This window comes from Lycium ferocissimum, chromosome 12, assembly GCF_029784015.1.
Source record: "Lycium ferocissimum isolate CSIRO_LF1 chromosome 12, AGI_CSIRO_Lferr_CH_V1, whole genome shotgun sequence".
In the NCBI taxonomy this organism is placed as follows: Eukaryota; Viridiplantae; Streptophyta; class Magnoliopsida; order Solanales; family Solanaceae; genus Lycium; species Lycium ferocissimum.
The window spans coordinates 57941937-57968667 of NC_081353.1; the positions used below are offsets into that span (position 1 = coordinate 57941937).

General features: G+C 34.1%; 1 pseudogene; it reads left to right on the forward strand.

The window, feature by feature from the left end:
• Positions 1 to 7708, forward strand: part of LOC132040182 (shikimate O-hydroxycinnamoyltransferase-like) — a 42259-nt pseudogene extending 34551 nt beyond the window's left edge.
• The last annotated feature ends 19023 nt before the right edge of the window (positions 7709 to 26731 follow it).

Here is a 26731-nt window from a genome sequence, read left to right on the forward strand (position 1 = left end):
TTTTTTTTTTAAAAAAGAGGTCATTGATCTTTCAAAGGGACCCAACGTTTTTAAAATTTCCCCAAATGGACTTCACACTCTGATATTCAATCTTTTAACTCTTTACTTTTTCCTCCATTTGATCATGTTTGATTGAGCAACTCTCCTTAAGAGAAGTATTTATTAGAGGTTTAGTTTACTAAATTAATTTTATTAGTTATGCTTTGAAAATCTAAATTTGAATACTACTTCCTTCATCCACTTTTACTTGTCCACTATCGTAAAAATAAATGTTCACTTTTTGTCCAATCCGAAAATCAAGACTAAATTCTTCACTTAATTCCTATTTTACCCTTATTTTTGGCTATAATTATTTCGCAATGCATTTCATTAAACATCAAATTTGTTATATTCAAAGAGTGATATAGTAAACTTATCATTTTATTAATTACTACTTCTTAAGGGTGCTAAATAAAATATGGAAAAGTAAAAATAGATGGACACTACTAAAATCACTATTTTCCCCAAAAATTTTCCACTAAAAAATATTCAAAGTGATATTCCCAACGTCGTTAAAAACCTAAATAGTGTGTTTTCACCGAAAAATTAGAAGTTCTCGATCTCAATGACAACTTGTTTCCGAGTCTAGAACCAAAATACCAAAAAAAAAAATGTGACAAAAGTACTTTTAATGTAGTATACAAAGTAAAGACTTAACAATCGTGACAATAGTCCTTTAACGCAATAAAATACTCGCATTATAGAACCTGAATTTTTTCATAAGCGCATATTTTATTCGTATAGAAATAAGAAAAAAAAAAAAATTTAGTCAACCATTTTTTTTTTGTTCAACACTTAGTATTTTTTTTTCATACTTTGACCAACAATTAGTACGTGTCAAGACTTCCGAAACGTCAATATTTATATAAAACCGATATTTTTTCCGATACAATAATGTAGTCAATACATCAAGAATACGTAAACGTTCTGATCGTCATTTTAGAGGCTGAAAAGGTGCCGAAGTAAGTTTTGTTTGAAAACTTTAGGTTTAAGTTTTCTATTTTTATAAGGTTATTTTAGTCAACTTTATATGTCAGAAAATTAGTCACTTTATTTTTGAAAAATTGAAACTACAAAAGTGAAATTGACATTCATGCTACATTACCCCGGATTTTTATGTGAAATATATTGCGTATCATCATTATTATAAGTAAAAAACTAAAAACTTCACGCTAATTTGGGAAAATTGAAATTGAATAGGATAAAGGTGTTTTTTTAAAAAATCGTGCTAAACCACCTTGCGCGTTTGTCCGCATAGATCTCAAAAAATACGCATAATAAAAAAAACCCGCATAAAACGGACATCCGAGCGCAAAAGTTAGACCATCTAAAGTTGACCACTTTACAACTAATTTTTCTCCTCGTATTTTTTAAATATGTTTTTATCTAATTGAATTAGATTTATATTCAAAATAAAGTTATGTCTTGATAAAAAAAATAACACGTTTAAATTTAAAAACCCTTTAAAGTAAAACACTTAAACCTAAAGTTTCCAAACAAAACTTATTCGGTACCTTTTCAACCCCTAAAACGATGATCCGAACGTTTACGTATCCTGATTATGGGGCTACGTTATAGTCCAAAAAAAATAAAAAATCAGGTTCTAAAAAATTAATTTGATTGACCCCAATCGTTGTCAAAATAAAAAAACACATGTTAAAAAAAAAAAAGATTTTTTAAATAAAAATTCGATTTTTTTATGAAAAAAACTGTTTCTGTTGTTATTTTTTAATAAACTTTATTTAAATATTTTAAAAAAAATAGCGAAATGGGGCGTCGGCAAAAAAACGCGTATATTGAAATAAATTCCTTTAAAAAAACAAAAAATCTAAACCAAAAAAAAAAAGCTAATGACTAAATTTTTAAACAAAAATGGATATTATATGGGAAACCCTTTATAAGTTTTCAAACAAAACTTTTTGGGCCCTTTTCCCCCTAAAAAGACCCGACGTTTACGTATCCGTGAGGGTCAAATTTCGAAAAAAAAAAATATCTTTTTTATATAAAATATTAACGTTTCAGTTTGACACGACTAATCGTTGGGTTTAAAATATGAAAAAAAACATATTAAAAAAAAAAAAATTGACCAAATTTTTTTTTTTTAGTTTTATTGTTTCTATGCCGCAGTAAAATGCTGCGCTATAGAAAAAAAATTTATTGGGTTAATATTGCGTTAAAGGTACTTTTGTCACAGTTTTTTTTTTTTTTTTTTTTGGTATTTTGGTTCAAACCCTCTTTTTAGGGTATTGTGTTACAAAATTTGCTTTTCCCCACCATGTGTTTTCCATTCATTTGGTTCGGGGAATAAGGTGAAAAAATCATATTTTATTAATATAAATTTTTCATAAATATCGGTGGAAAAAAAATTTGGAAGGAAGTAGTACTTTATGAAGTTATTTAATAATTGCAAGAAATTATACAAGTTTCATGATTTAAAATGAAAAGAAAAAAAAAATCTAATTTTAGTATAAAGGGCCGAGTAAAAGAGATAGGGGGTAGATATAAACGTGCCAAATCTACTTCAATCGCTATAAATATTTGGCTCTGCCTGTTTAGCTTTCATTCATCAAAACATTTAGTGGAGCACTTGGCATTCCCAAATGTGTCGATATCACTAATAACTTGAATTAAACCAGTGTAAACTGAAATCATAGTTTTGGCTTTCATTACTGCAGTAGATAGAAATTAAGCAGAAAACAAAATTCATCATCAACAGCCATTATGAAGATCAAGCGAAAGAATCAACAATGGTGAAACCAGCACAAGGGACACCACAACAAAGAAAATACCTCTGGAATTCTAACGTGGATTTGGTGGTGCCAAATTTTCACACACGGTGTCTATTTCTACAGACCATCAGGTGCTAAAGGGTTTTTATTCATAAAGCATAAATCTTTAAGTTTCCTTTTCATTCCAACTTTAAAAATATTGAACACTCTTATTTATATACAAAATATTTAACTCAAACATGAAAACCTACTCCTACATAATTGACTATCAATCCTAACTAAACGAAAAACTCAAAGTGGAGAGAATGTAAAAAATTGGTCAAACGAGCAGTTTTTTTTTTTTTTTTTTTAAAAAATCAATATTTAAAATTGGGGATGAATCATTTGATTCTTAGCTTACCACGTCTCTTATCAAAATTAAGTAATTTGTGCAAAGTATAACGGAAGGGATATATTTGGGCCAAAAATATAACGGAGGGGTATGTTTGAATTTGAAAGTATACGAGAGATAAATTTTAAAGGAAAAATTACGCCTCTATGTCTATTGGGAGAAAATATTTATGCTTTTTGTTACACAGTTTGATATTTGTGTATAAACACCTTTTATACACTATTAATTATATCTTTTATACCGTTGATACTTAACATGTTGCTTTCCCAGGTATAATGTTGTATATTGGCTACGTGGCATAATAATTATCAAAACTGTATATTTTTGAAAATTTTCCCTTTAATTTTCTACAACTTTGAATTATCTTTTTTAACAGGTGCTTCAAATTTCTTTGATGCTAATGTGCTTAAGGGAAACGTTAGGTAAGCATTGGTGCCATTTTATCCAATGGCTGGAAGGCTAAAAGAGATGAAGATGGACGGATAGAGATTGATTGCAATGGTGAAGGGTACTATTTGTTGAAGCAGAATGTGATGGAGTTGTTGATGATTTTGGTGACTTTGACCCTTTGGAACTCCGGCGTTTAATCAGCCGTTTATTATTTCAGGGGATACATTCTTATGCTCTCCTTGTTTTGCAGGTATGGTTTTGGTTATCTTTCATGTGTCATTGGCTTTTAATGTACGTTTTATTCTGAATAAAAATTTTAAAATTTTTCCCTATATACTGAAGTACTGTCATAATTTATATGATGCCGTTCGGATTTAAAAGTTAAACAATTTTTTTAATATCTTTTTAACATATTTTGAATTGTTATTATTAGATATATGATATCTTTACGTGGGTTTTTTTTTTTTTTTTTTATTTTTATAGATTTCATGTTTAAATTAATGGTCAAATTTAAAAGTTTAACTCTCAAAATTTGAATAGTATCACACTTTGGGAGTACTTACTAAATAAACAATTTTTATTGCACGTGAATCTCGAAAACATCTCTTTTAAAAAGCGATGTTCCACTTTCCCCCTCTTTAAAGGGGTTTGGGGAAACGATACTCCTAATATTGAATGGAACGAAAACCCCCTATCCAATTTTTGGTAGAATAATAATTAATTTCAAAAAAAAAAAAAAATCACTAAACTAGCCATTGAAACGAGATTTAATCTTTTTAAAAACACCTTATTTTCTCTATATTTAAATTTTGAAACTTTTTAATATATATATATATATATATATATATAGATTAACAATTAAAATTAAAACACAAAAGGGGGACTAGAAAACAAAAAAATAATTAATTTCTTATATATAAAATAGTGCTTGTATAATTATTAAATTTATCAATATATCTTCGACAAGTAACAAGAGAAATTTCTATTTATATTTTGGGGGAATTCAAAATCACGACTAAAAAACATATATGATATTATTTTGATTAAACATAAAATACTAAATGAAAAAAAAAATAATTAAAATATCATAGTAAGAAAAAGCTGAATGAGAAAGGGTTAGAGAAATATGTGTATGTGTATATATATATATATTAACAATTAAAAATTAAACACAGAAATTTGGTGGAGTAGGAAACAAAAAGAGAGATAATTCAATTGCTTATATAAAATAGTGCTTAGTAGTAATTATTAAATTTATCAATATATCTTACGACAAGTAACAAGAGAAAAGTTTCTATTTATATTTTGGATCACTTCAAAATCACGACTAAAGTCATATATGATATTAATATGATTAAACGTAAGATACTAAATGAAAAAGAAATAATTAAAATATCATAGTAAGAAAAACTGAATGAGAAAAGGGTTAGAGAAATGTGTGTGTGTGTGTGTGTGTGTGTGTGTGTGTGTGTGTGTGTGTGTATATATATATATATATGCACATTATGAATTAAATATAAAGATTAAATCAAATAATAGTTAAAAAGATTTAATTTGTTTCCTTTAATTTCACAGAAATGTCGTTAATTTGAGTATATTATATCAAAAATTAGATGATACTTGAGATTTTGTTATGATACAATATACTCAAACAAGCGACATCACAATTTAACATAGATTAGTGTCTTTTAATATCGTCGTCATACAATTAATACTTGATCAGTTTGTATAATAATTAAGATCTTGGCAATCTAGTACCCCCCCCCAACCCCCCAAAAAAAAAAAAAAAAAAAGCAAACGAAATGTAGCTTGAAATTTATTAACAGATTTTTCAGAGTAGTTGTTCTACATTATTTTTAAGAAGAATATGTGAATGAGACAATAATAAGAGTTATATATTGTATTTAATTCTAGAAAGAAAGAAAAAAGAAAAAGATCTTTATTAAAATAAAAGATTCTCTTGAAAATATTGGATAGAGGGGGTTATAGATTCAAGATTACGTATGTAGATCCTTTCCCAACCCTTAAATGTTAGGGAAAAGTGAGATTAACTCCTTAAAACTTTTAAATATTAACATGTCACTATGGAACTTGTTTTTCGTACTTCTATCGGAAGTAATTTTCCTTACTTTTATGAGGCTTGTTTTCCCAATGTTTTCCTAAAGTTTTAACTTAACTAAATATGAGAAAAATGAAGAATATTTCCGGAAAATGCTTTCCTCCATACCAAATAGACCCTTAGTTTTTAAATTGGTAAATTCACACCCTTAGGGGTCGTTTGGTAGAAGGTATAAGCTGGGATATCCCAGTACTAATTTTTATACCATATTTGGTAGAATAAACTTATACCTTGTACCAAATATGGTACAAATTAGTGTTGGGATATCCCGGCCTATAGCCTTCTTATCACATCTTTGGGATTATTTTATACCATCTTTTAGATGGTATAAAATAATCCCAATAGATGGGATAAATTAGTCCCGAGATTATAATCCCGGGATAATTTCGACTATCTACCAAACGACCCCTTAGTGTTTACTTGTGCCAAATTTGGTTTCTTCAGAAAAACAAAAGGGGTGGGGGGGAAGGACTTCATATTATCAATTTCAGCTCTTGGATATACACCCACACATCAACTTTTGGAAGTATTAGTTAATCTTTGTTCAAATAATTTTTAGATCACACTTCTGAATAACTTTATACATATAAGGAAATGATATTTTTGTATTTAATCCCTTTCAAATATTTTCCTATAAATTCTCTAGCAATTTTGTCACTTGTAATCTCTCATTATAGTTAAGACAAAACGCAGATCCAAACACCACTTAGCATACATTCTTATCAATTAATCAAATCAGTATAGCTCAATTCTAAATTAGTTAAGATCAGTTGTACAGATTCTCTACATCCATTTCGATTTATTCTGGTCACTATAGTCGGTGGTCTTAAGTCTTGTAGTTTTTCCTCTGAATATAATTGAGCTTTATCATTAGGAAGTGACACGCTTATGAGTGTTTGCTCTAGATGATAAACTGATATATAGTTTCCAAAGGGATTTGATGCTCACGAGAACTCCAATTTCAACTGTTGTGCAGATCACTCATTTCAAATGTGGGGGAGTTTCTCTTGGAGTAGGAATGCAGCATCATGCTGCAGATGGTTTTTCTGGTCTTCACTTCATCAACACATGGTCAGACATGGCTCGTGGTCTAGACCTCACACACTTTCACCTTTCATAGACCGCACACTCCTCCGTGCACATGATCCACCTCAGCCTCAGTTCCCCCACATTGAATACCAACCACCTCCAACTCTCAAGGCTAGTCAAGAAAACATTGCCAAATCTGAAACAGTCCCCGAAACTGCTGTTTCCATCTTCAAGTTAACCCGTGATCAAATCACTGCCTTGAAAGCCAAGTCCAAGGAAGATGGCAATACCGTAAACTACAGCTCCTATGAAATGCTAGCAGGATATGTATGGCGCTCCACTTGTATGGCACGAGGACTAGTAGAGGATCAAGAAAGCAAGTTGTATATAGCAACCGATGGGCGTTCTAGGCTTAGGCCTCCTTTTCCTCCAGGATACTTTGGTAATGTGATATTTACTGCCACTCCAATTGCAGTGGCTGGTGATTTAAAATCCAAGCCCATTTGGTATGCTGCAAGTAAAATTCATGATGCATTGGTTCGGATGGACAACGACTACTTAAGATCAGCTCTCGATTACTTGGAATTACAGCCTGACCTAAAGGCTCTTGTTCGTGGTGCACATACTTTTAGGTGCCCAAATCTTGGGATCACTAGTTGGGTTAGGCTACCTATCCATGATGCAGATTTTGGCGGGGGTCGACCTATATTTATGGGACCTGGTGGTATTGCTTATGAAGGCTTAAGTTTTGTATTGCCAAGTCCTTCAAATGATGGGAGTCTATCAGCTGCCATTTCTCTGCAAGCAGACCACATGAAACTTTTTTGTATGACATTTGAAAGAAAAATTCTCCAGAGAAAGTTTGTGCCAATGCCAGAAATGTAAAAAAGACTTTTCTTATTCATTAAAGGTCAATTTTCTAAAATCTCTTTTCCTCAAAGGAGCATGGGTTATACTCATGTTGATAATGAACATCGGCTTTATTTCTGCTTATATGCAGTCTGCATTAAATTCTCATATCTCAACTGCTGTTATACACTGTAAGGCCTCATTCGTTTGAACTTAATCGAAGTCTGAACTCAATGGTTCAGACCTTAGGTCATATAGTGCATTTGTTTACATTAAGATCTAATCACTTATTTGATCTGCATGAGTCTTAATCATTAAGATCTTGAGCAAAGTTTTAATATAATTAAGAGGTATTTGTATGGATAATTTTACCACCTAGTCCCCATCCCATCCCACCACCCACCCGCCCCTCCCGCGCTGCCCACCCCTATACAACCCCCAACCCCACCTACCCACCACCAACCCCATAACCCACCCACCAACACTACCCCACCCCATTCACCACCCCCACCCCCCACCCTAGCCCCCACCCCCAACCACCCCTTCACCACCACCCACCTCCACCCTAACCCCGCACCCACCCCACCATCACCACCAACCACCCCCACCCTCCCACCACCACCCACCCCCACCTACCAACCCCCCACATGCCAGCCCCCCCCCCCCCCACCACCACTACAAAGCATCTCTATTGTTATTAGCGAACATAAATGTTTTTTTTTTAATCAAATAATATTTTTACTTTATTAAATTTGTTTTTGTTTTTTTAATATTTTGTTACTGTTTTATTTGAATTGTATATTTATTATGTTTAAATAAGTACATTATGCACATTCAGATGTTGAAAAATAAACCGTCTTAATCATTCAGTGTTTAGATGTAGAGACAACATCTTAATCATTCAGATGTACATTATTATGTTTAAATTAATACATTATGCACATTCAGATATTGAAAAACAAACCGTCTTAATCATTCAAAGGTTCGGATACGAGATAAAATGCTTAATTCATTCAGATTCATACATCTTAATCTTAATGAATACAAATGAGGCTTAAGTTGTATGGAATTTTTAAACTTAAATAGGTATAAGAAGTTACATACTATTCCTACTTATTCCACTAGCTATTAGTTAAAGCTAAATTTGCCACTAGAACACCAGACACCGACCAATGTCGTCACAACATGGGTTTTAAGTGTGAGTGAAAAACCTTTATGGTAATGTCCTATTAACTTTTCATAGTCAACTTGATAACAAACTTGGTAATTATTATGCACTCTTAATCTATATCTATATATAATATAAAGTGAGATAAGGTGATGTAGTGACACCTTCTATGGCAGAATTCATCGCTATTATCTTTTTTCTCAAATTTTTGACTTTTTTCTCTATTTTCTCTTTATTTTTCTATTTCACAAATATTGCATCAAATGGTGTTACAACTACACTTAACATGCTGAAACGTTTCATTATATAGTATTTTAAATGTGCTCTTAATAACCTGCAAATGAGTGCTGTATGCCTGCAAATAACTTATACGTGGGTGTCGTGGTTAATTTACTTCCCTTCCACTATGTATGTCTATACATACTCCAAATTAAGGGTGCCTTAAATAACCCGTAAATGAGGGGTGTATTTCCATCCTCTATGTAGGTCGCTATATATTCCAAGCAACCATATTACAAATAGAGGCCAAGAATGTTTTAGCTTTCCTACGTCCTTGTAAGCATCTGCTGGCATTTTCTGTTTATGCCATCATTTACGCATTAGCTTCACAAGGGTGATTACATGATAGTATCTGTTTTTTGTCTCTCAATTCAAACATTTTTATCTTCTTGACAGATTTTATTTTCTGGATTGTGTTGTTTGACAAAAATGCTCCGTCCTCACCAATTTAGGTGGCGATGTTCGAATTTCGACAATCAAACGAGTATATCTTTGACGGTAATTTTCTTGTATGCTTTTTAAATTATAAATTATTGTGACTTATAGTGCGTTTTACGTAGTTTTCAAAAAATTTAAAAATTTTATGTCAATTCACCGTCCGAAATTAAGTTTGACTTAAATTTTTTAAACTATGACACATAAATTGGGATAGAGAGAGTACTATTTTGAATAATGAGTATAAAAGGTTGATGAAGCTTATCCACATTCTGGATGTTCATTACGTAAGGTATATGTTTTTACTTTTTTTTTTTTTTTTTTTTTTGTTACTCTGCAATACAATATATACATATTTATTCTAATTTTTATTTTGACTCATGTTTGCTTGTAATTCTTTTAGGGAGTCAAAAGGAAAATGAGTCCTAAGATAAGTTGTCCAGTTAGGAAAAAAGTTTTTTTCATTGAGAATGATTCATTGTGGCGGCCTCTATGATCCTCTGCGAGAAAATTCACTTGAATATATAGATCCTACTTTCTGTAATAGCACATTAGCAGTAACAATTCTAATCCTTTCAAATTAACGTTCATAGTCCAATTGATGTGACGACTTTTGGCATTTTCTTGAAAGTTAAAGATTCTTTTATGCTTGAAATTCGAATATTGTAAATATATCTTTTTTGAATTGAGCCCGCAGGCAATTAATATTGTACATATATCTCCCAATGAGATTTGCGTGAAAGTTTATTTAACAAGAGTATCTGAAACTGAATAAAAAACATTCATAACCATTTGGTGCGGGGCAGCGTTTTCTTGAAGGTTAATTTTTTTTTTTCACTCCAAATACAAACATTGTACATACATGTTTTTTCTTAAAATAAGCCCGCAGACAACTGATATTATACATATATATAAATGAGCATTTGAGTTGAAGTTTGTTTACCAAAAAACATTTGAGATTGAAGCACAAAAATTGTAGGTTAGTTGTATGTGGATATATACTTCACTTGGCAAAAAAATAAAAATAAAAATATCTTAAATTTGAAGACATGAGTGAATATAACCAACAAGAAGTTGGTCGTTTTATTTCCTTTATATTTATAGTTTTGTTGGTTTTATTTTTGTTCCTTTTAGTTGAATTGTAAAATTAGTTGTCTTTCTTTTTAGTAGAAAATCCGGTAATAAAAAATAGCGTTAATCTAAACTATAATTAATTCCAATAAAAATATTATCTTGTGATTTAATCGATATACTAAAGTTAAAATTTATCTGTTTTATCTCACTTAAATTTATAAAATTATGATTTTTAAAAGTATTAATATTTTTTATAACCGCGCGAAGCGCGGACAGATTCACTAGTATTGAAGTACTGGAAGGATTTTCGATTATTAGTATTTTTTAAACATCTATTTCAGTCTAATACTATCAGTCTGCTTGAATCTGGAGCCCTGATCCATTCTATTTAGCTTATTTTCTCTCTGCTTGATAGTCTTTTGCTGTAATACACATTGATAAAATGAGGAGGGAGGAGTGAAGAAGAAAGAGGAATAAAGCATCAACAATCTTAGAAAGCATGTTACATAAGACTGTTCACTTACAGACATACAAATTTACTAACATAAAGCCGTGCAATCACTGAGGTACTTTTCATGGAATGACAAAAAACAAAACAAGGAGAAGAGACAATATGAAAATGACACCAGTAGTTGATGTAAAGATGAAGGGCTGCTTCAGGGATAACGCTGAACTTTTATAAGGACGCCCATGACGAAAATTGTTTGAACCCCCATTTGGTCTATTTCCTTTCTGCCCCTTCCCTACATCAGCTATCAAATGCCTAGTTTTTAACTCAAACTCATTGCCGTATGTATCCAAATTGAATTTACCTCCTCTTCCTGCGCCTACACCACCATTCTCTCTTTCTTGCATTCTCGATACATGTTTTAAGATGTGTATGCCTCTGCTTCTTGATGCATGAGAAACTTCAGATGCCAAGCTTGTTAAGGCTAGAACACATAACAGGATTATAAAACAAGGAAGGAAACCAGTAGTTATTTTCATTGGATGGAGCTTGCTAGATTTATGTGGTCTTTTCCTTTGTAAGGACCAGCTGCAAAAAGAGAGAGAAAATAGAAAAGGTTGGGAAGTAGTGAGGGAGTGTTTATGTACAGGTTTTTCAGCTTAGCATCAAAGCTTTGGCTACTCTTTCATCGAAGGGTGTCTATATAGGATCATCTAAGAGAAACCAAGGATGTGATCTAGGGGTCAATGAAGTAAGTAAAAATTATAGAAAACCATGACTCAAATTTCAATAGAGACAAAAAACACTAGATGATTTCTTTACATCTATTTATTCCTCGATATATAGAGTTACTTGATATTTGTGTTAAAAGATAACAGATACCCGATGGAATATTTGAGATACACGTAAGAAACCTAATAACCGTTGTTATAAAGGTTGAAAAAAGATATAGGATCTTCTTCTAAGTGGTGCTATTGTTGCTTCTGCTCAACTTGATTTCTTTTCTTTTGGTCCCCATCGACTTTCTTAAGGGCATATGCCCAATCCACAAGATGGAAAAAAGATATTATTCGATTTTAGGAGTGGCAAAATTAGCTTATGAAAATATGATTCATCAATCCGTTTAAATTTCGGCGGGTCAATTCAGTTCATTTTGATCCTCGCAATTCAGCCCATTTAAAATTCGGGCTGATATGTTGCCCAAATTGACTCTTGAGAAACCTTGTGAAAATATTTTTTTAAAACTTGCTTTGTTTGGTATATTCTATATAGCCATAATAATAGGAAAAAAGTTTTATGAGTTACTTAAACAAATTAGAAAAAAACAAACAAAGAAATTAAAACTTAGTAAGAATTGAGCAGGTTGAGTTATGACCCATTTCTTAGCCTATTTCCAAGTAACTTTTTAGTGGGACAGTGACCACGCATTTATTAACAAAATCCATTTTGATCCACCCAAATTTTGCCCAACCCGCCCATGTCACGCCCCATTTCGATTCAAACCTTTGACACTTGGAATCCCAAATTCTTTTATGTTCTCCACCTTTTTATCTTTGTCTATGAACAACTCAGCCACTGTTTATTTGATATGGCTAAATATTTCATTTTATGCTCACCAAAAGCTTGATTTCTTAAGGTTCGAAAAACTTTTACTATAACCCGTCATTACTCGGTCAATCATAATACATTGTTCTGACCTTTTCTTCCTGGTTCTATAGGACAGACTTGACACTGATTCCTAAGGACCCGTTTGGTCATTAGAATTTTTCGTCTTTTTTTCGGAAAATTATTTCATTTTATTTGGAAATCAACGTTTGGCCATAAAAATTACAAATACAATTTGAAATTGTATTTGAAATTTGAAAAACAACTAAAACTTTGTTTTCACAATCAATACATTCAGACAACCAAATATTCTTTGCAAAAACTATAACCAAACACAACTTCAAAATTCCAAATAAAGTGAAAAATATTTGGTTTTGACCAAACGCCTACTAAATCTCCTTTCAACTCCTAATGAATCCTAAGCAATTGTGTTTAAGCAAAGGAGCAAAAACCAAATTAGCAAAATTTTAGTCAAAATATTTGGAATCCTCTTTTAAATGTTCCAGCAGTTGGGGTTCCTACATTTTAACTATTTTACGGTTGTTAACTGGGAACTTGGCTCCCCTCCAGTACTCCTTTCTTCTAGTTTATCCAGTACACCATCTGATGCTGGACATATGGCACTTATTGAATTTAGTGGATCTGATTAATTCTCTCCATTTTACTTTCCCTCTCCCTCCCCCTCCAGGCTGTATAGATAAACCGTGACTAATAAAAAGCTGATGAAATCTTGCAACTTTTTACTTTCTGTTAAATCCCTCCTAGGTTAATTTTTTTTTTTTTTTTTTTTTTTAATTCTGTAGGAAATCTTGAAACAATGAGAAATTAAATAAAAATAGAGAGAAGAAAATAATTTTTCAAAGCTTTTGCCATTTTTTAGTGACAATTTGAAAGAAAAATATTTGCTTCAGAAAATTTGAAATATTTAAAATCACTATGTTGACCTTGAAAAAATAATTTTCTTTTAAAAACATTTAGCTATGAAATATTTCAAGAACATCTTATTATGTACCAGAACTATTGTTTTCTGAAAATTTTAAATCTTCTTCATGGGTATAAAACAAAGTCTTTATCTTTTGGAGTTCCATATTTGGATTTCTCATTGTTGTGTTTTGAGCTGGGTGGGTGATGATGTGAATCAAGGAGAGAAAGAGGGTAAATCACATAACAGGGAGGTGCGTATGAACTGATAAACCATAAAATCTGGTCCATTAAATTTAGTAGCTGACAGATGTCCAGAATCGAATGGGGTACTGGACAAACTGGAGGAAAGGAGCATTGGAGGGGATCCAAGTCCGTTAACTCGAGAATCCCTTATCCGACAAGTCCTTGTTGGTTATTTTTCTAGTTTTAAGCGAAATTGAAGGAATATTTTCTGCTTTTTCTCTTCAAAAAGGATGAATTGACAAATACTTTGGCTGTTGGAGGAGGGAGACAGGCATATATATTCTTCTCTTAGGTGAGAATTAAAGGATAAATTCCATGTTTTAATAGGTAATTGATCATTAATTTAAGCAAAAGTGATGTTCTGATTTTGAGTTTATTTCGTCATTCAACTTTCAAAAAATATTGTCATAGAAACATTACTCAACTTTAACTAAATTATAAAAGTCACTACACTATTTTTTTGTAACAAGAAAGTCATTCAATTTTGCCTTTATTAATTAGGTGGTTTTTTCTTATCTATCAAAATTTTGAGCGGGCACAATTATTCGATATTCGTGCTGGCAGAAGATAGCAACTAGGAGTAACAAATAAAATAGTTGAGGTGTGCGCCAGTTGACCCGAACACCGCCACTAGTATTAAAGAAAAAAAATAACGACACGTGATGAAAAATGTCAAAAGTTTGGTGATGACTTCTAATATAAATGTCAATGTTATTGTTAGGTGGCATTCAGCAGCAATTAGAGTTTAGAGGAAATTGATGGGAAACGGAGATAGACAATATGCATCAGCAATCTTAAAATGTATGTTACAACATACACATTTTCACTTACGAAACATACAAAATACTAAAACAGAACATGAATTCATTAACTCAGACAGTCACGAGTCACAACTGCAGCTTAAGTAAAGATTTGAGGTGACTGTGGAAACTGGAACTTTTCATGGAATGACAAAGGGCAATACAACAAGAAAAGAACACAATCTGAAAATGGAAGGCTGCTTGAGGGATATTGCTGAATTTCTATTAGGATGTGGCTGGCGAAGTATATTTGCACCCCCATATGGTGTCCTTCCTTTTTGCCCCTTTAATACATCAACTATGGAATGCTTAGTTTTTATTTCAAACTTGTTATTCTCATCTCTATCTCTATTTATTGACACATGAGGATCTTCATATGCCATGCTAGTTAAGGCAAAAAAAGATAACAGGATGATGAAACAAGGAAAGAGACCAATAATTGTCATTTTCATTGATGGAGCTGAAGTTAGAAAAGGCTGGGAAGTAGTTGTGAGAGAGTGGTGATGGATAAGTGTCCAGCCTTGCAATAAAAGTTGTGGCTACTCTTGATAAGCATAGAGCATTAGAGGGTGTTATATAGGATCTTCTTCAAGTGTTACTCATAGTTGCTTTGACTAACTTGTCTTTCTTTTGCTTTGTTTATTTTTTGTACTGCCCCCATCCACTATTTTTTGGCATATGTCTAACCAAATATATGGTTGTCATTTTGTTGTTATATCCTGAGATTAGTCATTCCATATAAAATATGGTATAAAACCAATACTATAATCGTGATATAAACAGTTCCCAGGATTGCTAATTTCGTAATAAAAAATTATATAGAAATAATCCCACAATTCATTCCAAGAGAAATAATCTCTTATCCTACCAATCAAACCACTCCTAAAAGTTCTCCATGAATTTAACTTATGTATAAACAACTTAACTAGCCACTGCGATGTATCTAATGGACGAAAACATTTCATTTTATGCTTGCTTCTTTAAGGTCCCAAAACTATTACTCGATGTATCTGATCTGTCATTAATCAGTCTTTCAATGCTTGATACATATTCCTACACGGAGATAATATCTCAGATGGTCACTCAACTATTGGATTTTCACTTAAAAACTCACAACTTTGTTATCTAATTAGAAAGTCACTCAACTATTGATGTTTTACCTACAAAATCACTCAATATATTTAAGTGATTTATCAATTAAATTTTGCTGATTTTTATCTAAAGTCAAAATTGTAAGAAATAAACAAGTACCCATTTTAATCATTTTATTGACCCGCCCACTTAACCCGGCCCACTAAAAATATATTGACCAAAACCTTTTATTTTACCCTCATTCCTCCTAAATCATCCTACAAAATTATAACAAATTATGAACTCAATGACAAGAAGTAACAGATGTGAAATTTGTTATCAGAATCATCGGATCATAGTCAAATCTTTAAGTAAAACTGTAATTAAAAGAGCGGAAAATGTTAGTAAAAATTGAGAACAATATAGATCAGTAACAAGCAAAACAGGAAAACAAATTATAAAACCACTGTTGTCTAGTGGCAAGCCACTGCCTTGAAAGCGATTTTCGGACCGACCACGGTGCAAATTGTTTAGCCCGGTACGCTTCCCAAAGTTCCACAACAACTTCCGAACACCTGCACCGGTGGGTGGAAGTATGGAGCTTGCACAAACTATTGCCCAGAAAGTAGAAAATATTAAGTTTTGTGTACAAGAAGAAAAGTGAAGTGTTTTCTGTGTATATCCAAGAAATCTCTAACCTCATTTTATAGGTAGATGACAATAGAGTCAAGAATCAGAATGAAGTCCATGGAATGAATCTGGACATATTGGGGTAATTTTTGGTAGGCCAAAATATCAAAAAATAATATTTTGTAAAACTAGAATTAATTTGGGTCTAACGTCTACCTTGCGCGCGCGCCATTGGGGGGGGGGGGGGGGGGGGGAAAATTCATCACTTTTGCCTACGGAGCCCAATTCTCGTGTGCGCAAGGCCATCTCTTGTTCTAGCCCATTTACTAACCCAACAACACACAATTCAATATAAGGAGGAAGGAAAGACTTTCTTCCACCGATGTGAGACATTTGCACTTCATGTAAGAGAAAAGATAAGTAAGGAAAAAGGAACCACAAAGAAACTTTGGCTTTGCATTACCAACAAAGAATTGACTAGAATAGCAACACATAACTCTCACAATCCCCCACTAATGCAAAGATAAAGAATAGGAATAATTTCTGGGCAAATGAAGGAACATATACTTAAGTGACAATATCTTTCGATTTGAATTAACACGTAGTGAAATGAGGCAACAACAAATATCCAAAAAGTGAAGTACTCTTGAACTAAAATGGACATGAGTTGAGACCCCCACAACACATACTATATCCTTAGTTTTATGCCAACTTCGCGATATTCAAAAAAGTGCTTTTATGATCATGCACACACCTTGGGTCTAATGAGTGCTTTAGAAAGATAGTCTAAGTCCTTCATAAAAAGGCACCACCTTTACACTCACGTAGGTGATTCCATCAAGTCTATCTCATAGACCACCTTAAGGCTATGGAATCATTAAGAGAAAAAAAAGCCCAACCTTATAAACACTACTACACGCCATAGGGATAGAAAATTTAGTGTTTATTGATGGCCTATATGGCTTCGTTTGACCACAAACGGGTATCCACCTTATTACCTCAATCCATAGGCTTTAGCCCCCATCCCCCTCGACGTTTCAAGGATCATTTTCCTTGCTAAACCCTTAGTTAAAGGATCCGCCAAATTTCTTTCGGACCTTACATATTCCAAGGAGATAACACCATGTTTCAACAACTATTTAACTGCACCATGTCCGACGCGAATACGTCTCCTTTTTCCATTGTATACATTGTTCTTCCTAATTGCCGCTTGTGAATCACAATGTAAGGAGATCGGTGCTTTTCTTCCCATAATGTGACACATCCGCAAAAGGTTTCTCAACCACTCGGCTCTTCTTGCCCCGCCAACTCAAGCAGCAATAAACTCAAACTCCATAGTGAGTGCTATACAGGACTTCCATGAAGTAGCACTTGCACCCAAAGTAAAACACATAGCCACTAGGGTCAAAGACGGTGGTTCTTCGGGTTTTGAAAGTTATCGATTAAACTTATTGGCTATCATTTGTAATGTTAAACCGTTAAGATGTCGCTTCTTGGGTCATTGTTAATTGGTTTTTGATCGTTATCGGTTCGGTTATCGGTTTAACCGTTAAGATATCACACGAAATTTTTCAAGAACAAAGAACCCATCTTCAAAGCCGAAACGAATTAACGAGATGCAAAATGAATAAAGTAGCTACAAAGAAAGTTTCTCCTATAAAAATGTACCATTCAAAGAAATCAATTGCAGCTTTGCTTCATCATAACTCACAAGGCACTATTAGCCTATTGGTAAGCAAGTGTTAACTTGGTGGCAACGCTGTGGATCGATTTCGATCAATTGGAGCCATGCCAAAAAGATTACTTTTATTCCTTAGTCACACTAGAACTTTATCATACTATTAAGGCATCTTAGTCCTTAGACTCATTGTACAAGCACTCACTGCACCTACATTCACACTTACAAGCGATGGTGATTATACAATATACCAAGTTCCTCTTTAGGTAACAGAAATCATCTACAAAGTTAAATCGAAAAGCATATCTAGCTATAATAAGCATAGTAATTATATATGGAAGGGTTATATGGAACGCCGATGCAAACTCCACAAATTATATATGAAAGGTTATATATGGAAGGGTATAATTGTAATTAAATAAATGGTTATCGGGTTATCGGTTCACCCGTTAACAAAAGTGGTGAACCCGAGACCCGAACCGATACTCCAATAACTAGAGAACACCACCCGATACCCGAACCAATAACCCATTAACCCGAACCATTAATCCAATAATCTAATAATCGGTTCGGATTATTGGTTTAACCGTTAACATGCACAGCCCTAATAGCCACTAGTGGAGCTAACTTCATCATTGTCAGTTACCCAGTTTGCATCACAAAAACCTTCTAAAACAGCGGGAAATGTATTAAAATGCAAACACCAATCCATAGTACCTCTCAAATACCTTAACAAATGATGAAGAACATTCCAATGTTCACTACTGGGATTATGAGTATATCTACTTAATCTACTAACAAAGATAAGCTATATCAGGCCGAGTATAGTTCATGACAACATTACACTCCCAATTATTTTAGCATATTCAGTTTGAGAAACACTGGATTCTTTATTATTTTTCAAGTGTGTGCTAGGATCATAAGGAGTTCTTACTGGAGCAACATCAAAACAATCAAACTTCTTCAACATCTTCTTAATGTAATGAGAGTAACACAAAGAAAAGCCATTAACAGTTCTTTTGATTTTAATGCCTAAATCACATCTGCTTCTCCAAGGTCTTGCATTTCAAACTTAGAACACAAAAAATTCTTAGTCTCAATAACAACTTTCACATTAGGGCCAAAGATTAACATGTCATCCACATATAAACATATAATCACACAATCTGATCCTATCATTTTAGAATAAACACAGGTATCAGAAGCATTAACAACAAAACCATCAGCCACTAATGTTCTATTGAGCTTTTCATACCAACAATCAAACTTCTTCAACATCTTCTTAATGTAATGAGAGTAACACAAAGAAAAGCCATTAACAGTTCTTTTGATTTTAATGCCTAAATCACATCTGCTTCTCCAAGGTCTTGCATTTCAAACTTAGAACAATAAAAATTCTTAGTCTCATTAACAACTTTCACATTAGGGCCAAAGATTAACATGTCATCCACATATAAACATATAATCACAAAATCTGATCCTATCATTTTAGAATAAACACAGGTATCAGAAGCATTAACAACAAAACCATCAGCCACTAATGTTCCATTGAGCTTTTCATACCATTGCTTAGGTGTCTGCTTTAGTCCATACTGTCACAACCCAACCCGCCATGACTGGTACCCACACTAACTTTCAATGGGCGAACCAATACACTAACCATCTACTCATTCAATCCATTTTTAGTTAACCAATTCATGACAGTTAAACACAAGATAAAGCAATAAATAGTCATGCCATAAAATAATAACGTAAATGCGGAAGTCCGAACTATTACAACCCCAAAATTCGAAAGTCACCGTACAAGGATTTTAATCCAAAACATGTCTAAGGAATGTATACTCTCTGAAATAATAACCATCAATGTCTGGAATGGAAATAGACATTAGAAAAGAAGATCTTCGGGTGGCCTAGCATGGATAGAAGCTCACCCTAAATCTATCAGCAAATGGCCTCAACGCTAAATATGAGGTCGGGTAGCAGTCTCTGGATCACAATTTGCACTCAAAAGAATGCACCAAGGTAGTATCTGTAACACCCCGTACCTTTAAACTAGGCTATATTCATGATTCTAGACTTAAAAAATCAGATAAAGAATGTGGGAATTGGAAATTTTGCTTCATTGTCGGGATCGGGGATTTACGCCCCAGAATATGGATCGTATTTCAGTATATGGCCCGTATTTCAAATCGCAGTTTGGCATCTAAATCACTGTGCATTCTGAAATTTGGCTTGGGGAGTATGTATTGTTAAATACGGACCGTATTTTGAAATACGGCCCGTATTTGATAGTCGTATTTGGGAAGGAGGTGCTACAGTGTTTCTGTTTTGAAATATGCTTAATTACAGTCCAGGTTTACGGATCATAATTCAGAATACGGACCGCATTTTGGTCCATATTTCCCACGTCGCACCAGAAACTATAAATACCCGGGTTCAGTTTTAATTTTTATTTTCACAAGTCCCTAACCCCTAGAACGAAGGTATTCTTCTCCCAACAATCCAAAAAATCGAGGTAAGTTAATTCAAGCCCTTCCAAATCAATTCTAATATGTGTTCTCATAATCTAACAATGAAATCATTGTTCTTAACATAGGGTTTTCAAGAAAACCCATTTAAAGGACTCAAGATTCAAACCTTAGAATTCTTCTTCCAAGTTCAGATTTTTATTTCAAGTTTGGAGCATTACCAGGTATGTAGGGTTACTATCTATGTGTGGGAACATCTTTGTTCTTCCCCACGCCACTCCTTCCATAAAGTATGAAGTTATACGAAAACTAGGGTTTTTAACCATGCTCATGATAACCCTAGGTCCATGTACCAAGCTATACTAAGTATTGAAGTATTATTAATCCATTATTGAGTTCTTGATATTTCATTATGATTATCGAGAATCTGTCTGTAATCCATGAAAACCCATACTTTGCATTTCATGGGTTCTTACATACAAGTTATAATTTATTATGTTTATTTTCAAGAAAGTACTCTACATGCTTTACATGTTTTCATGCAAGAATTCTATGAAGTGATATCCATGTATATGCAAGTTACGATTTATGACAACCATGGGATCAAGTGCCACCTATTTTCCATGTTCATGTTTTTGGGAGTTGCACAGTTTACCGAGAAGGCTCAAGTAGCCTGAAACTACATTAGCCACCATAGGATAAGGATCGCTCCGCCCAGTTAGGACGATTCTTTTATGTAATATTGATTGGATCCTTTCATGTCACGTTTTCATCTCATACTCTTGGCAAGGCGTGGGAGCTCTGCTGGTCCGGCGAGGTACCAGACTCCACGTACCCACGTGGTGATATCATGTTGTCGGTTTACGCAATGCTCTCCCTACTTATAATGGTTTTTACTCATGTTATATCTATATGTATTCATGTTCATGATCAGACTTCAATTTCAGTTTCAGTATACATGATGTTATTTCCATGTCCCATGTTATTTCATTCAGTTGCTTTACATACCAGTACATTCAATGTGCTGAAGTCCCCTTTTATTGCCGGGGGCTTGCATTTCACGATGCAGGCACGGAATTACAGGATGACACATCTGCTTCAGGATTTGCTCGTATCAGCATATTGGTAAGCCCCTTCTCATTTGGGGTTTAGTCAGCCATTTATCCTATAGTAGTTTATGCATTAAAGGTATGCTGGGGGCCTTGTCCCAACAATTATGATTTTCATTTCAAACTCATGATAGAGGTTTCATAGACTAGACCAGTCAGTTATGTTATGTCAGATATTCAGAGTTGTTTAGCCATCTTTGGCTTGATTTATGGTATTTTCGCATTCGTGTTTTAAACGAGTATTTTATTAGTTATTATAACTTCATGTGTTTTCGTAAAGCCCATCCTGTTTCATGTTATATTTCGCTCATGTATGCCTCATGATGATTCAACAAGCCATGTGGTTTGCTCGGTCATACGTACGATATAGAAGGCACTGAGTGCCGTGTTTCTCCCAGGCCATGGTTCGGGGCGTGACAGTATGAGTACAAACACTATGTACCGGTAGATATCATAGGCCGACTAAGATTAGTATCATGCTTGAATCATAAAATCAATAAAATCGACAGACCAGTCAACAACACATAATCAAATAACCCAACAACAAGTCAACCAAGGATATTAACAATCAAGTCACCCAATGATATCAAGAATCAAGTCAACGGAAGCAAACAACGGAAATAAGTCTACCAACAACGACCAAATACACACTATATACACCTGCTAACTGGTGTCATTGCCCAGTAATCATGACTTGCAGGGGACCTATGGTGTCCATGTACCACTCGTTCCTGGTTCACTCCTCGGACCCGAGCTCACAACTAGGCCACATCCCCACCCCCGGTCAAATATGCCTGTTCATATTTAGGTCTCATCCTCACTCCCCCACAAATGAGCTCATTTTCATATATATATATATATATATATATATATATATATATATTCATATTCATTGTGACATCACTTTCAATAGTCTATTTATAATTTTGTACCTCAATTTCACCAAGAAGATCATATTAACTTCTCACCACAACATCATCAACTTGTAGGTCCCAACATATCGAATAGTGGCACGAAGCCCACATAATCACTCAATCAATAGCATATAGGAATTTCAACCACACACATTATGCTTGAAGAGTAGACATGCTTTCTCCTATCGCTTTCACAACACATACGATCAATTAATCAAAGTCTAACTCAAGAGACCGTAACCTACCTCAACCAGAAATGGATCAATGCAGATTACTTCGCTATAGCCTTTTCCTTCCGTAAAGCCTCGGAATGCTCAAAGTTTAACAATTAAGATACTAAAGAAGTCACAATCACTCTAGTCACAAAATCAATTCAAAGAACACCTTCCTTTTGCCCATTCTAATGGGTGAATGATTTCTAGGTGGAATCAATCTAATCATTGGCCTTAACAACCTTGAATGAATCATCAATTTACAGGGCTATTTAATCAAATCATCTATTACAAGCAGTTTTCATGGTCAAGCTACTATTTTTTATGAAACCCTAAGTCTCCATTCACTCAGTTCATGTCTCTAATGGTTCAATTCTTGACTAGAAGGTGATAACCCAATCTTTTAGATGAATAACACAATAATATTCATAACCTACCAACTATTGAAAGTCTATTAAGTTCTAGGGTTACTATTCCCAATTCACCATTGTAGACTCATAAAAGGGATGATAATCATAAAGACGAAAGCATCATGATGGAAGGAATGGTTGAGAGTTACCTCTCAAGGATATTCTTGCCCTAGATTAAATTTCGCCTAGGTGTCTTGGGAATCATTTTGCGGCTTTTATGAATAAAGAATTCGGAACTAAGTGTTTAAAAATTGAGATTCTGTCCCCGTCGACCGCTGCGGCGGTCCACCCGTCGCTGCAGCGGTCCCGCTATAGCGGGCAAGTGCCCGCCTTAGCGGACCAAACCAAATCTGTCCCTCCGCTGTGGCGAGCCTATTCCCGCTGCAGCGGTCCCGCTACAGTGGTCCAGTGCCCGCCATAGCGACATCTCTTATCCCCATGACCGGTGGCGCGATAAAGCCCGCCCGCAGGCGTACATACCCCGCCGCCGATGCCACCGAGCTACTAAGCTTTTCAACTTTACCACCCAACACTTCATCGAGGCCTCACAAACACAAACAAAACATGCACATTGATATACAAACACCATGCGAACTCACCCGTGGCCTCGAAATTCCCAACGGACTTCTAATTCCCTACGTCACCCCTCCCTCCTCCCCCCCTAATGGACTAAACACAAACAAACAATAATCACACACAAGCCAAGTTTTCAGTTCTTAGACTTGTACACTCGAGTTTCTATTAGCTCGTTTTACCCTTTCTATTAGCTCGTTTTACCCTTGGGAAGGTTCTATTTGGTAGGGTGATCCTATATTTTCCATAACGACCGGAGGGTCGTTACACATACAATGACTTTCTCAATTTGCATACTTTATCTTTCTGTCCAGGGACCACAAAACCTTCAGGTTGAGTCATATAGATCTCTCTCCTCTAAATCACCATTTAGAAAAGCCGTTTTAACATCCATTTGGTGTACCACTAAACTATGAATAGGCTTCGCGCAATTAATAAGAGTTCTAATGGTTGTTGTTTTAGTCATAGGAGAATAAGTATCAAAGTAATCAACACCTTGTTTTTGGGTAAAGCCCCTAATTACAAGTCTAGCCTTATATTTATCAATTGTACCATCAGGTCTCAATTTCTTTTTAAATATCCACTTTCTACTTATGGGTCTAGAACCTTTAGGCAAATCTTGCAAGTCCCAAGTGTGATTAGAAACTATAGAGTCTAATTCACTTTCAATGGCCTCTTTCCAAAACGTAGCATCTATTTAGGTGGGAATGAGAGTAAAATAAAAGGTCTTGATCAATATATTTTTAGTGGTACGTGTAACACCTCGTGCATTCGGGCCTAAGATTTGACTCATAAGACAAAGGGTATCATGAACCCAATTTGAGTAGTGTATAAATGGAGTTTGAAACCCAATAAAGACATGAGAAGAGTCCTTTAGCAAAGGAAATTCGGAAAGCCCTACGGAGCGTGTTTTTAAGTGAGTTTGCACCACGTCTCAATTAAAATGAGTATACGGAAAAATGTGTAAGGAATTTAGGAAAATTTCCTTTCTTGAAAGTTGTAGATCTTTGAAATACCTTTCCAACGCGTATATTATGGAGGTCAAACGGACATACCGTACAAAAGTTATGCCCGTTTTACTAAAATAGTGTTCCCCTATATACGGTAGAATATACGGGCCCCCGTATATTCGAACGATAAAATGTGTGCCCAATTCACTGGAATGGATGTACGGTAAGACAACGGTCCGTAGAATTTTTTTGGACGTAAAATAGGGCGTAAAATGGTCCGACAAGAATTATAAAACTTCGTTTTAAGGCTTTTTCACTTCATTCTTCACACCCCCAAGCCACTAACGACCTTATATTCTCTCCCATCATCAAGGCACCAAGTAAGCCTACTCTAATCATTCCAAGTCAATTATAATATATATCCTTGTAATCTAAACAAGAAATCATCATTCCTAACCTAGGGTTTTCAAGAAAAACCCATCTCAAGGTTCAAGAATTCAAGATTTTGAAAATCTTCTTCAAAGTTAAAATCTTTGATTCAGGTTTGGAGCATTACCGAGTAGAGTTACTATCTACATGTGGGAACATCATTGTTCTTCCCCACGCCTCATAATCCATAAATTATGATTCTCACTAAAACTAGGGTTCCTATACCATGCTCTGATAACCCACCCATATCCATGATTATATTATGTATGAATTGTTATAATTCCATCATTGAGTTCTTAATATTTCTTTATGATTATTGAGAATCTCAATTAATCCATGAAAACCCATATCTTGTATTCCATGGGTTCTTGCATACATGTTTTTAACTAAGGATGATTATTTCATGAAGATCCTACATGTGTACAAGTTTTCATGCAACTATATTATATAATTATTTTCTCTTCCACTAAATCACCATTTCATGAAACCATGTTTACATTTTTCGTGAAATCATGATTACAAGACAAGTGTACCACTAAACTATGATTATGTTCAGTTTTTTTGGGAGTTGCAAGGCAATTAATAAGAGTTCTAAAGACGATACCTTGAATTTTTACACTTTGAATGGATCCATCGGGCACGTTACCGCCTTATACCCATCAAGGTATAGCGAGAATAAGTGTGTGATCAATACCCTGGCAAGGTATGGGGGCTAATAGTCAACACGTACTGGTGATATCACATGTCGGTTTATGAAATGCTCTCCCTACTTATCATGTTTTACCTAGCCTATATATATATATATATACAATTGTACTCGTGTTTTATCCAGGTTTTCGGTTTCGGTTCTTATCATGTTATTTCATGTCCCGTAACATACCGGTACATTCTTTTTATTGCCGAATATTTCGCGATGCCACTTGCTACTTATGGGTTCGTGTCGGCTAGAACTCATTCGGGGTTTAGGCATGATTAGTTATGCATCTAAGGTATCTTTGTCCTTGTCCCGATGAAGTATGTTTACCATTAGATAGAGGTTTCATAGACTAGAGTCTAATTCACTTTCATAAATGGCATCTATTTAGGAGGTATTTTTATTAAGTAGTAAAAATAAAAGGTTATATTCTTGATGATCAATATATTTCTGTTAGTGGTGACGGTTCAAGTGGGCAGATCAATAAAATGGTTAAAATGTGTACTTGTATATTTTTTACAATTTTGGCTTTAAATAAAACAACAAAATGCAATTAAAAAATCACTTAAATAGGTCTAGTGACTTTGTAAATGAACCACCAATAGTTGAGTGACTTTCTGGTTAGAAAACAAATTTGAGTGACTTTATGAGTGAAACACCCATAGTTGAGTGATCACCTGAGATATTATCTCTTCCTACGTGGTGTTTATACTAAACTAATTGATAATTTAATCTAAATAGTTACATTTTAAAGTAAGAATATGTATTACTTAACCAGGAGTAATGGATAAACATAGTATAATAGACATGTTTTTTGTATTCTTTAATTTGATGGAAACACATGACTTTGACTATTTTTGTTTGAGAATTGAGACTGAGATATAGTTATTATTGTTATTTGTACATGAGTGACCGTTCCTTGAACTAAAAGGACTGTGATTCCAAATATACTCATCTAAGCAATTGTGTTTGTGAAAATGAGCAGAAGCCAAAATTCCTTAGTCAAAACATTTGGAATCCTCCTTTAAATGTTGTCCTTTAATTAAGGTAGTCTAATCAAGAATCCCCTTA